Source organism: Danio rerio, chromosome 16, assembly GCF_049306965.1.
Source record: "Danio rerio strain Tuebingen ecotype United States chromosome 16, GRCz12tu, whole genome shotgun sequence".
In the NCBI taxonomy this organism is placed as follows: Eukaryota; Metazoa; Chordata; class Actinopteri; order Cypriniformes; family Danionidae; genus Danio; species Danio rerio.
The window spans coordinates 15,900,393-15,913,317 of record NC_133191.1 but is presented as its reverse complement, the minus strand read 5'-3'; the positions used below and the strand labels follow the sequence as shown (position 1 = coordinate 15,913,317).

General features: G+C 35.1%; 1 non-coding gene across 1 annotated transcript; it reads right to left on the bottom strand.

Annotated features, from left to right (window-relative positions):
* Nucleotides 1-12,498: 12,498 nt before the first annotated feature.
* mir461 (microRNA 461) lies at nucleotides 12,499-12,577 on the bottom strand. The gene has a single exon (NR_030146.1). It is a non-coding gene; the product is annotated as a microRNA 461 (primary transcript).
* Nucleotides 12,578-12,925: the final 348 nt, after the last annotated feature.

Sequence of the window (12,925 nt, the reverse complement as noted above, 5' to 3'; positions counted from 1 at the left end):
AGAAGGACAACCATCTGTGCAGCAATCCACCAATTAGGCCTGTATGGTAGAGTGGCCAGACGGAAGCCACTCCCAACCTAGAATTTACAAAAAGGCATCTGAAGGACTCTCAGATCATAAGAAACAAAATTCTCTGGTCTGATGAGACTAAAATTGAACACTTGGAAGTGAATGCAAAGCAATACGTTTGGAGAAAACCCTGCACCGCTCATCACCAGGCTAATAAACATTACCAATTTGTCAATATTAATGGACAGCCTTCACAAGTCAGCCCAGTAAAGTTTGGGGTGCCTCAAGGATCACATTTAGGCCCTTTGCTGTTTACAATATACATGCTACCCCTGAGAGACATTATTAAAAGACATGGGATCAGCTTTCACTGCTATGCAGATGATACTCAATTGTATATTTCAACTAAACCTGATGAGATTTCTGAACTGTCTAAGCTAACTGAGTGTAATAAAGATGTTAAAGACTGGATGACCAACAATTTTCTTCTTTTAAACTCAGACAAAACAGAATTATTACTTATTGGGCCTAAATCCTGTACACAGCAGATCCCACAACTCGACCTACAAAAGAGAGATACAAAGATACTGTTAGCTCTACTATAAAAGATCTGGGTTTTTTATTAGACAGCAATTTACTTTTTAAAATCATATATCCAATGTCACAAAAACTGCATTCTTTCATCTAAAAAAATATCGCTACTTTACAAAGTATGCTATCCATCTCAGATGCAAAAAAGTTAGTCTATGCTTTTATGACTTCTAGGCTGGATAATGCTCTTTTTGCTGGCTGCCCAGCATCCTCTATTAACAAACTATAGCTAGTACAAAATGCAGCTGCCAAGTTCTTTCCAGGTCTAGAAAATATGATCATATCACCCCAATTTTATCATCCTTACACTGACTGCCTGTTAAGTTTTGTGTTGAATTTAAAATATAACTTCTCACCTAAAAAGCTTTAAATAATCTAGCTCCTGTTTATCTAACCAACCTTCTGTCTCGCTACAATCCAACTCGCTCTTTAAGATCTCAAAACTCAGGGTTTCTGGTAAAGGTGGTCGAGCCTTATCATTCATGACTCCTAAACTCTGGAATAGCCTTTCTGATAATGTCCGAGGCTCAGACACACTCTCTCAATTCAAAACTAGATTAAAGACCTATCTTCTGTTAAGTAAAGCATACACTCAGTGCATCACTTAGCGGTATAATGCATAAATGTGCTTCACACAGGTTTCTGCATCTCGTTTAAATACACTATGAACAGCAGCTACGCTAATATATATATATATATATATATATATATATATATATATATATATATATATATATATATATATAAATATATATATATATATATATATATATATATATATATATATATATATATAAATATATATATATATATATATATATATATATATATATATATATATATATTAGTGCTGTCAAAATTAACGTGTTAACGCATGCGATTAATTTGATATAATTAACGCGTAAAAAAAAATTTTTTTTTTTTTTTTTTTTTTCTGTTGTGACCAGGGGCAGACGCCAGGCAGGTTTCTCGCTGTTTCGACTTTTTGGGCCGGGCTGATCATCTTCTTATGATCTGATCGGCCCATAAAACACTTAGCAGATTGTCATGCTTTTCTGCCTCAGTGATTGACGATGCTGTGAGCTGTCACGCTCTGAAAGTAAGATGTTTCTTTTCCGGACAGAGCGGCCGTGTTACATAATCTGCAGCTCATTGTTTCTTTTCTTTATTGAAATTTGGCTGACCCAATCACAAACTTCCCCATGTTGGGCTCTGTGTAATGTAGGTGTGTATTTGTCACAATAGCCGAGAGTCCCGCCTGTCTCTTACACACGGGTCCGCGCCGCGATAGAGCAGGGGCACAGATCAATATATCCCTGTCTATTCTATCTAGTTACCTATCTGTCCATATAAATATACTTTTTTTTTTTTTTACTTTTAATCTGCACCGCGGCAACTTCCTCCTGTGCTGTTTCCTTAACCTGCAAGTCTTTATTTTACAAATGATAAAGAATGTCTGCTTCTTACGCTCTATGAGGGGTGTCAGTCATGTATTTTAAGATGCACTCGGTCAGAAGACAAGTGCATGAGATATCATGACATTGTGTTTTTGATCGTCAGCATGATGTAGGCTTATAGTTCAATTCAATTCAATTCATGTTTATTTATATAGTGCTTTTTACAATGCAGATTGTGTCAAAGCAGCTTAACATAGTGACAATAATATTTATACAATATGGTTATAATGATATTTATACATAATCAAACTAGTGTGCAACTTAAGCAACTTTTTTTTACATTTAGTTTTGTAGTTCGGGCAGAGACAAATATTTGTTGAATTTTTTAATTGTTTAAGTTCATTTGATTGACAATGTAAAAGCTGTTAGCCACGTTTGATTTTTCATTGTTTAGTTAAACATTTTTAAGGGTCTCTGATACATTGCTTTTATCTTTATTTTATTAATTAACATTAACTGTGTGCGTCAGCAGGCAGTTTTTGTTATGTTCATTATTTATTAGACTCCCTCAAAACACACAGGCACCCACATTTCCAGTGTGGATTATACTTTTATTATAATAATAAATAAATAAAAAATTAAGTTTTTAATTTGTCAACTCTTGTTATTTCCTATATATGGCTTTTGTGCTTTTAAAGAATGGTAGTTGGTAAACCTATTCAAGGGCATGCACAGATTTTCAATACTTTATTATTATTATTAAAATTTTCCATATCTGCAATGCCTGTATTTTGCCATTTTTTGCAGTCCACTTAGAATCCAATATGGAAATCAATGTTTTCTTTATTGGCATTGATTGTTTTGAAATTCAAATGGCATTAACATGCCTGTGTTTTTATTTCTGTAATAAATATGGCTGTCAAGCCAGGATCTTGATGGTGTATTGTGGGTATGTTGTTTACATGAAGAAATCTGTGTTACAAGTAAACAAAAATTCTTATAATGAATTATATTTTGAATTTAAATAGTATTTGTCTTGCGTTTACATTAATTTTACACTCGAATAGCCAAAATTACAAGTTTCAGTCTTTTAAATGCGATTAATACACACACACACACACACACACACACACACACACACACACACACATATATATATATATATATATATATATATATATATATATATACTAACAAATCTGCATTCAATTGTAATCAACTGTCATGTAAGTGTAAAATTGTAATATTTGTATTTGTAATGTATTTATATTGTATTTATATTGTAATTATTGTATATATAATGTATACATTACAATAATGTACACAATAAGTAATACAATAGTAATTTAAGAAAATAATAATAATAATAATAATATTAATAAGTATAATAATGAATAAAATAATCATGATGATGATACTTACAATTAACTATTTTAAATAATTTAATTAATATATATATATATATATATATATATATATATATATATATATATATATATATATATATATATATATATATATATATATATATATATATATATATATACATACATATATATTTATTTATTTAAAAGGAGCTACATATGTTTATGTATTACTTGTAATCATTGTTATTTTGTTGTTGCTTTTTTTAAATACAGTCTAAAAGGAGAAGCATAAAAAATAAAAAACAGATCTTGTTACAAACTGAATGTTGTAATCTTTTGTTTTCCTTTTTGGGCTGTCATCACACAACATGAAGAGCATCAATCATCATTTTAGGCTCTGCATCAGTGGGCCATAGTGTTGATCTAATAATACAACCCCCCTAGAATCACTCAGAGAATGAGGAAAGTGTTTCAAGCGGTCTCCAGAACACCGTAGGCCTGTTTTACTATTGCTAAATGTGATGATCTATGCATGTAATAACGTGCAAAATCACCCACTAAGGAGCAACCATGTACTGTAAACATATGCTGTGTCAGAGCAGGGTTTATTGGCATTTAATGCGAGTTGGGTCCAATCCAGACCCTGAGGGGTTTCTGTAAGAATGAGAGATCCTCGTTGCACAAATATAGTGCATCAATATTAAGGTTTAAAAGCCGGGGCTGGATCACAGAGGAAATGATGGTTATTTAACAGTTTGATGTTGAAAAGTAATTGTCCTGTAACCTTAAACCTTGTAATTACATGCACAGTTATTCTGTGTGGCCAAAACAACAACTGGGGATTCACTGTATAAACTGGAGCTTTGCACACAGCCCACACTGAAAATGGAGGAGTCTGTGTTTAATCGTCATTATAAGTTGCAACATCAGAATTGCTTCTAGAAACTTTAGAGTAATGGCTGGATGATGGTACAATATTGGGTTACTATAAGAATGTCATGATGACTTTATACTGCAGCTAATTGGAAATACATAGACCTTTTTTTTTTTTCAAAACCTGAAATTTGATGTACATTTTAATGCATTTTATTGGTGACACGATAGCATGAAGTGTTCACTGCATTCTGTTTCTTAATTTTAAATTAGTGTATGTGAGTGAATGAGTGTGTATGAGTGTTTCCCAGTGATGGTTTAAGTTCTAAAGTTGTAAGTTGTAAGTTTAAGCCTGGTTTCTCTCAAGGTTTTTTCCTTCACTTTTGTTTCACTATACTAGATTGTCTATGTTAAGCTGCCTTGACACAATCTACCTGTAAAAGTGCTATAGAAATAAAAATGAATTGAATTGAAATAAGTTATTTTTTGCCATAAAAAAATTATCTTAACACAGGAGCACTTTTTCATCTGAACTCTTCAAATAATAAGAGAATTTTCATTTTTGGGTGAACTTTCACTATCAGGGTAAAAGCTGGGAATATGAGTCAGATGCTGAAGGTACTGGGGAATCATCTGCTCATATCGAACCCTTCCAAGTTCCATACAGTAACAAAATATGCATCACTGTATTCTTCTGTAATTGTTATAAAAATATCTGGGGAGATGTACGCTTTGCAGCAGTAAGAGATCCATCTGTGTTAGGTATTAGACCAGTGTTGCTAAAGAATGATGTAATGTTCATGCACTTGAGGGTGAATAATAAATATAAATTGGACATTTGTAAGATTGGAGATAAATGCTGTCTTCTGTTATGGGTGCACTCCACAAAAAGTTAAGTTCCACAAATTAATTTCAAGAGGAGCATGTCATATGATTGACAGCAGCTGGTCCCTATCGATAATTATAAGCTAGCGGATTATTCCACTGTAACTGTAACTGTAGCTTAACAGTCACAAGCACTTATTGCAAACACACTGGCATAGTTGACGTCTTTTCCCATAGAACAGTCTCATTAATCAAGGTATAAGCTCTCGAGAACTACCTAATCTCGTATCCCTTCTAATGCTCAGGGTTCTGAGCTCAGGGTTCTCTCCCGGGACGGCTCGTCAAACCTGCTAACATATTCAAGCATTATCTAAGTGTGAACTCTTGAAACAGGTATCATAAAAACATCTTCTAATTTTACATAATCACTTTTCACTTTTCACATTCACTGTGGAAAGAAGGGTGGGGGGATAGCCGCTATATTTATGCAGTCATTGTCATGTAAAGAGGTTGTTCTTGATGAATATATTTCTTTCGAAAGTCTGGCAATAGAAATAATAGAAAGTAAGTGTCTTGTTGTTATAATATATCGACCTCCTAAACAAATTCAGGGTTTTATTTCCGAGTTTTCTGAATTTTTAACTTTGTTTGTTACTAGATATGATAAAATTTTAATAGTGGGGGATTTTAACTTTCATGTTGATAACAAACTTGATGGCAAAGCAGCAGAGTTTTTAGATATTTTATATTCTTTTAGTCTCACGCAACATGTAAATGGTCCTAAACACAATAAAGAGCATATGCTTGATCTTATAATTTCACTTGGTATTAATGTTAACATAAAAAAAAAAATTGATCAAACAATCTCTGATCATTTTTGCAAATTTTTTAATTGTCAAATTAATACTATACTTTAGCCTAAAGAAAAAATAGTTCGAAAGCGGTTTATAAATGCATCAATGTCGGAAACCATTGTTAATGAGATTCAACAAGCGCCTATATATTTGGGGCTGAGATGAATGTGCATGATAAAGTTGATATCTTAAACGCGTTATTAAAATCAACTCTTGATACTGTGGCTTCGGAAAAGATAAAGAAAAAAAGGTTAGGATTAAAGAAAATGCCATAGAAGAATGATCATATTTGTCAGTTGAAGAGGATATGTAGAAAATCAGAACGTCTCTGGAGGAAAACTAAATTAACCGTACATCATGAGATTTTGCTGTCTTGATTTGCAACACCTGTGTTTTGCCCTTATATAAGTTTGTGTGTTACAAGCTACTGTGTTCAGTCTTAAGCCATTACCGCCCAGTGTTCTCCAGATTGTCTAGAGAAGCTAAGTGACCTTTTACTGTTGTGTTTTTGACCCTTGTGTCTAATTTGTTTTGCCTGTTTACTAGAAGCTCGACTTCAGTTATTTCTGTTGTACTTTTGAATTCTATTTTTCTAGTAAAGTTCCTTTATTATTCTTCTGCTCTTGGGTTTATCTAATGAGGAGTTAGCTCAACTGGGAAAAGCCCCTGCTTTGTGTCCAGGAGACCCGGGTTCAATCCTCACCTAGACCAACACCTTACAATTTCAGAACCTGTCTCGTTTGCCCAGTTAGTGCGGTTCATTTGGCATTTGTGAAACTAGCAACTGCGCTTGGATCTGTTCCAAATCAATCAATTTGAGATCGCCTAATTGAGGTGGTCTTGGCTGGATTAAAATGAACTCTGGGGTGGATCAATTGTAGTAAGAAAGCAAATCGATCCGAGCCTGGCTATATCACAGTATATTATGGATATGTAATAGGCATATATGGCTATAAGAAGAGAGAATTATGAGCGGGCGGGATGTCATTCCTACCGGTAAATGTGTGTTTCTTGTTAAATACGAAAGTGAAAGCATATTGAACTATTAACGAGAAGTGTTTATCTATTAGGAACGTTAACCGAACTGCAGTCCAGCCAAGGGCTATGCATGAGAGATTCTTACCTCTAATTTATATCTGATGACGACATCTGTGGGTGTCACCATCCAAAATTAAAGCACAGCTTTCCACTTACAATGTCTTATTGGTCATCGCCATAAATTGTAAAAAAGGAAGTATGACAGCTGAGCGGGACTCAAAAATAAAAAAACTGCAAAATAAACCATGAAACTCTGACCAATGTAAGGAGGGTTAATTCACACGTGACCTGTTTTAGCTCTTTTGGTCCGTTTAGAAACTTTGCCGTGTGAAAGCGAACCGCACTAAGAACAAAGAGCAACATTGTAACAATTTTAAATCCTGTTTCGGAACAACGTAATCGATTTACAGGTGTGAAAGCACCCTCAGACACTTTCCTGCAGTGTGACAACAGCTGTATTGAGAATCAATCCCAGAACCAATAGGAGCTTCGAATCTGATGACACAATCCATGTGACAATTCAAATTACCGTGGAGAAATGTTTTTTTCTTCCTGGTTTTATTTTGAGACACGCCGGGTGCAAAATTGCTTCTACAGATTGTTTACATTTGCTGTGAGAAATCATTTCAGAACGCGGGATAGTGAAAGAGTCATGGGTGGATGACGTCAAACTCCAGGGGCATTTTCTTTCTTGTTTGGCGTGTCTTCATTGTCATTTAGTCTGACTGTATGACAGCAAAGATCTTACAGTGTAATATTGGAGCTATGTTCATGCAGTCTGACATGCTACAATCATTCAGGATTATAAAAAATAAATAAATTGCACGGTGTGAGCCAGCCTTTAGAAAAAAAGTCAAGATACTCTTGGTGGGTTCATGATAAAAGTGACATTTCCTGGTCTGAAAAAATCATTGTACTTATTAAATTTTTTTACAAATAAATTAATTGATTGATTTATTTAATAACAATTTATTAATGAGTTAAAATATTTGAAAAATATCATGGAATATGTTTCAAATTCAGTCTAAACTTGAAACTAGAGTACTGAACTTTAGAAAATATTATAGTGCACAAGGATATTTTCATGCAATTTTTCCTATATATCTGGAAAGAAATGTGCACAAAAGATTACTGGCACTGGGTTGTTAAGATGTCAGAAGCATTCCAGCATTGAGCGCAGATTTCTGTGTCCTCCTGCCGTGGTCCTTTGCTCATATATGAGCTCACATTTGCTGGCAGTGTTGACTGGTCTTTTTGAGTTAGAGCCAGTCTGCGCTGCTGGTCTCATTAACCCAGCCCTATGTGACTGGTTCTGCTTCTTTGTTTATATTCCATTCTTCTTCTTTTTCCTTTGTGCTTTTCTCCCACGCATCTTATTTTCTCCATACATACTTTATAGTCAATTAAGCAATTTGTTGATCAGAAACTAAACTCTCCCATTATTTACTTATTATTTTACCATACCCATATATTTTTATTTTTATCTATGTAACTCAATAGAACATTGTCTGAGACAAGAAAGTTTTACAAGGTTTAGAGGGTTAGTTCACCCAAAAATGAACACTGACCATAGTATTTTGGATAAAATTGGAGAGCTCCCTCGTCCTTAATAAAGAGTAATAGTCCTGACTTGTTCAAAGTGCAGTAAATGCAAAAAAAAAAAAGGAACTAAACATAAAAAAAGTGATGTAGGCCAGTCATGTAAGCCAGCTGATTTCAACTAGTTTTTAACATGGCATTCAACATTATCAACAAGTGATAAAGAAGTATGTGGGTTTTGGCATCAGCCCATCTATTGCTGTTTTGTTCATGAAGTTATACATGAAGAGTATGTGTATGTAAAATGTGTATTTACTGTAAACTCATTTCACTCATTCCAAAAACTGCAAATTCCTGCCAATGGCATTTCGTATTAAGCTTGGTTAAATTCCTCTCTGAAGTAGGAGGTTTTTGGTACTTTTACTACAATGCAAACACAGCAGAGGGTGAGTATTTCTGCCAACAATTGTGAAAGTCTCTACAGACTGCTTTAATAGTGCTTTAAAGTCTGTTAGCAACACAAATGTTTGGCAGGAAAATTCTGTTTTCACATGCATTTTGTCAGACTTTTACATTCAATTAATTTGCTTTTAACAATGAGGAAAAAAGTTAAATTAGGCTCACTCTCAAACAGTAAATGATGATTCCAAAAATGTATACACTACAAAGTATCACTTCTGAAGGATCTGCTGTTACTATTGTTTAACAAAAAAGTATTGTATGTAAGAACACATTTTAACCAATGCTCTAGGTTTGTGACTAAAAGCACAAATCTTATTGGTTGGCCAGATCTCTTCGCAGGCCTTTTGAAACATTTCACAACATTTTTTGTTTTGTTTTTTAGTGAACAGGCCTTTAAAGTGTTTTGTCCTTTGTTACATGTTGAAAATGAAGTGTAGAGCATATTCTCCTGTTCAATAGGTGTAAAAAAGTTACATTCAAGTGAGCTTTTACCAGACAATTTTAAAATTTGTGGGGGGAAACCTAAAAAGGTATTTGTAAAGCCAAAAATAAGCGAGGAGGAGAACGAGATAATAGATGACAACAACAAAATATTATCTGAGAAAGAACATGGTGCCAAAACTTTGCAAGTAGTGAGAGCGCTCAGTAGAGACATCTTCGAACGGAAGACAAATTTAAGAAAATAATTCAGCCAATTTAAAGAAGAGTTTAGAAATTATATGAAAACAGAAGTAGACAAACTGAAAACTGAAGTTAGAAGGCATTTCCGAGGATAATCAGTCACATGGCACAAGACTAAATGAAGCAGAGGAGCGAATAGCTGAACTCCAGTTGGCAAACAATGAACTAAAGGACGCTTTATTACATATCTTCAAAGATTAAAATAAGGAATCTTGAGGGCCGATCATAGCTAAATAATATTTGAATATATGGTATTAAAAAAGAATGGAAAGGTTAAGTTCATCACCTCCCTGCTGTAAACAGAACTTTTATTGGAGTCTGATTTAGACCTGCAGATACAAAGAGCAAACATATCTAGAGCTCAAACAAATAACACTTCGAGACCGATTATCGTCAATTTCCTGCTTTACAGCAGAAGATCAAAGGCCTCATGAACAAAGACTTGCGTTGAATTCATAGTAAAAAAATTGCATATGCACAAAGCTGTAAATGTGCGTACGCAGTAAAAAAATCTGATTTATCAAACACTGCTTACATGGAACCCCATGCATATTCTCTTTGTACATAAAAATTTGACACGCCTCATGTTAACCCAGTTTGAATCCAACGTCTGTTGAACTCATTCTTCTTTTTTTCCCCACTACCTATCAGATTTTGCTTACTCTTCATCACGAGGAAGACAAGTAGGAATCACTAATAAGTGTATTATGTTAAGCGCATTTGAGTATCACATATTATTTGCACTTTTATTGAATAGAAATGTTTCCGATTCACGTATGCAAATTCATCTTCAGATGTCGCCTTTATAGCAATGTGCGTGCAGTCGATTACATTGGGAAAACCGGCGATTGCTGCAAATTGCACTCTAATGTTTGGCTGGTCAACTGCATGGTATGGAAATCTTATATACCTGCTAGACTTGTGGATAATCCTGTCCCATACAGCTGCCATTGCACGGCTCAAAGATACATTGTAGTGTGCAATTTAACACAATTGCCTCTAGGAGTCACCAAAGGAAATAAAACTAACACACACAAGAAATGCACGTACGCCAGACATGAAGTTGACATGAGTGGACCAACGCACATTGTCACGTTAATTTCTGCTGCCAGGGCAAAATAACCGCAATATGATGGCAAGCCGATTTTCATTGCACACAATTTCCCCTTTAATATTAATACAAAACTGAAAATAAAGAATATAAAGAAGTAAAAAGTCCTCTAGGAGAACAAAATCCAATTTCAGACACCCTACCCAGCCAGTATGCGAATACACTGGAAGACAGATCCACAGCTTTATGAAAACCTGACTGAAGTTGTAAAAAATGTAAAAAAGAGAGGATATTTTTTTCAGATGTCTCATTGTAGATAAGGCCTGTTTCTTTTTGATCACAGTTGTTATTTAACAAAAAAGAAACATTTTCGCCTGTTTAAAGTATATGCATATCATTCTCTGAGGAGAGTGGAACTGATTTGCCTAAAAAAGTGAGAGAGTTGATCCAGATGTTGAACAATGTAAATATAAAGACTGTGAAGATGGATTGCATTTGCTTCGCTCTGCTAAATCAGTTGCTTCTGTGATAGGATGAAGAGTGACAAGATAGCAACTGCTGGCCCTCTACGAGATCTTCTGAAGTTGAAATTAAACACACCCATACATGGGCTGTCAGGAAGCCATTAAGACTGCTGTAAGATGCGTTGACAATGTGACCACCTAAGAAGTCACCTAAGAAACCTGTGTATTGGACTGACGGTAATATCTGTGACGTCCCTCACACTTCAGCCTTGTTGAGCTACGCTGAAAATGGAAAGGAACAATCAACCCTGCAGAAGAAAAAGAGTAAGACACACAAAAGTGATGTCAAAGTACTGATGAAAAACAATTGTAGTCACCTTGCGTTTTCAGTTCTGGGCCAAAAGCTTTTTTTGAACACAACATAAACTAAGTGTGTGTATTTACTTGTGTGGGGAATCAACTGTCTGTATTAGAAAGTATACAAAGCAGCGTTTGCTTACCTTTTAGAATATAAATCATACTGTCCTGAGTACTTACTTAGTTTCTGGTGACTGTTTGCCTGAAAATATTATAAACATTCTTCATTCACATGTGCAGATGAGAACTGGTCCCCGGATAAGAGACTAATTTTTCCTAACATTTTTTTCTTTAGTTTTTATCCAACTTTATCTAACTTGGTGACCTGGTGGATATAGAAGTCTTTGCCACTGTCAACTATTGGCTTGCAATGTTGTGGTTAGTAGGGCTACCCAGATTTTAATCACAAAACTGAACAGCAGTCAAATCCTGCTTAATAGGGCTAACTCCCACAATGCCTTTAACTAGAGCTAATGTGTGGAACGCACCACTATGTCACCCTTTCCCCCCTCTGGTTTTTATTGCCCCACTCAATGCAAAATGGGAACCAGTTTTTCTGGTATGGAAACTGAGTATACCAACAGGATATACATGCTTTCCATGAACTCAGGAACAAAATGTGGGTTGACACAGAAAGATAAATATATATTATACCAAAAAAGCCTGATTAAACTGGTTTGAGTTTGCAAACCTGAATTTGTTAAGCTATATCAAAGGGCCTTTGGCATAGCACTCGTCTAACACTATGTCCTAACAACACACAATGCGACAATATTCCACTGACAAACAATTTGGTCTGCACCAGATATGACACCATAAAATCAGTTAAATATACAGACTCATCTCATGAGGAAACATAACTATTTAACATCATTTTTAATATAAATAATCTAAATATAATATATGTCGGTGTATTCTGTCCAGTTCTCTGGAGCCACCCTGGATTTGGCCTGTCCTGCTGGAGAATCGACCCTCTGCCTTGCTGTTGCCCTTATTTTGTATTACCTGGTCTGGACCAAAGACTTGCTTTATTTTGATTGGCATTTAGCCCATTCCTGATTTTCAAAATGCCATGCTAGTTTCAAAGTGCCATGCTAGGCTGCTATGAGGAGGAACTGGCTTCAACACACTGTACAGTGAATGGTTTGGTCTCCCGAGTAACTAAGCTGCCTGAGCAGCTCCATAGGCTCCAGTTCCTGCAGTGAGAGCCATCTACAACTACTTGCCTTCCTCAACTGGTGCCTTGGATTAACAACCCACCAATCTACTCAGGTGAGCCATCTAACTGTCGAACTTTCCTCACCCAATGTGAAGTAGTCTTTTCTTTTTAACCTCAGACCTATGCTTCAGAGAGAACTAAAGATGCTTTCGTTATTTCTCTCCTTGCTGGTTGGGTATAGGACTAAGGGGAACAGTC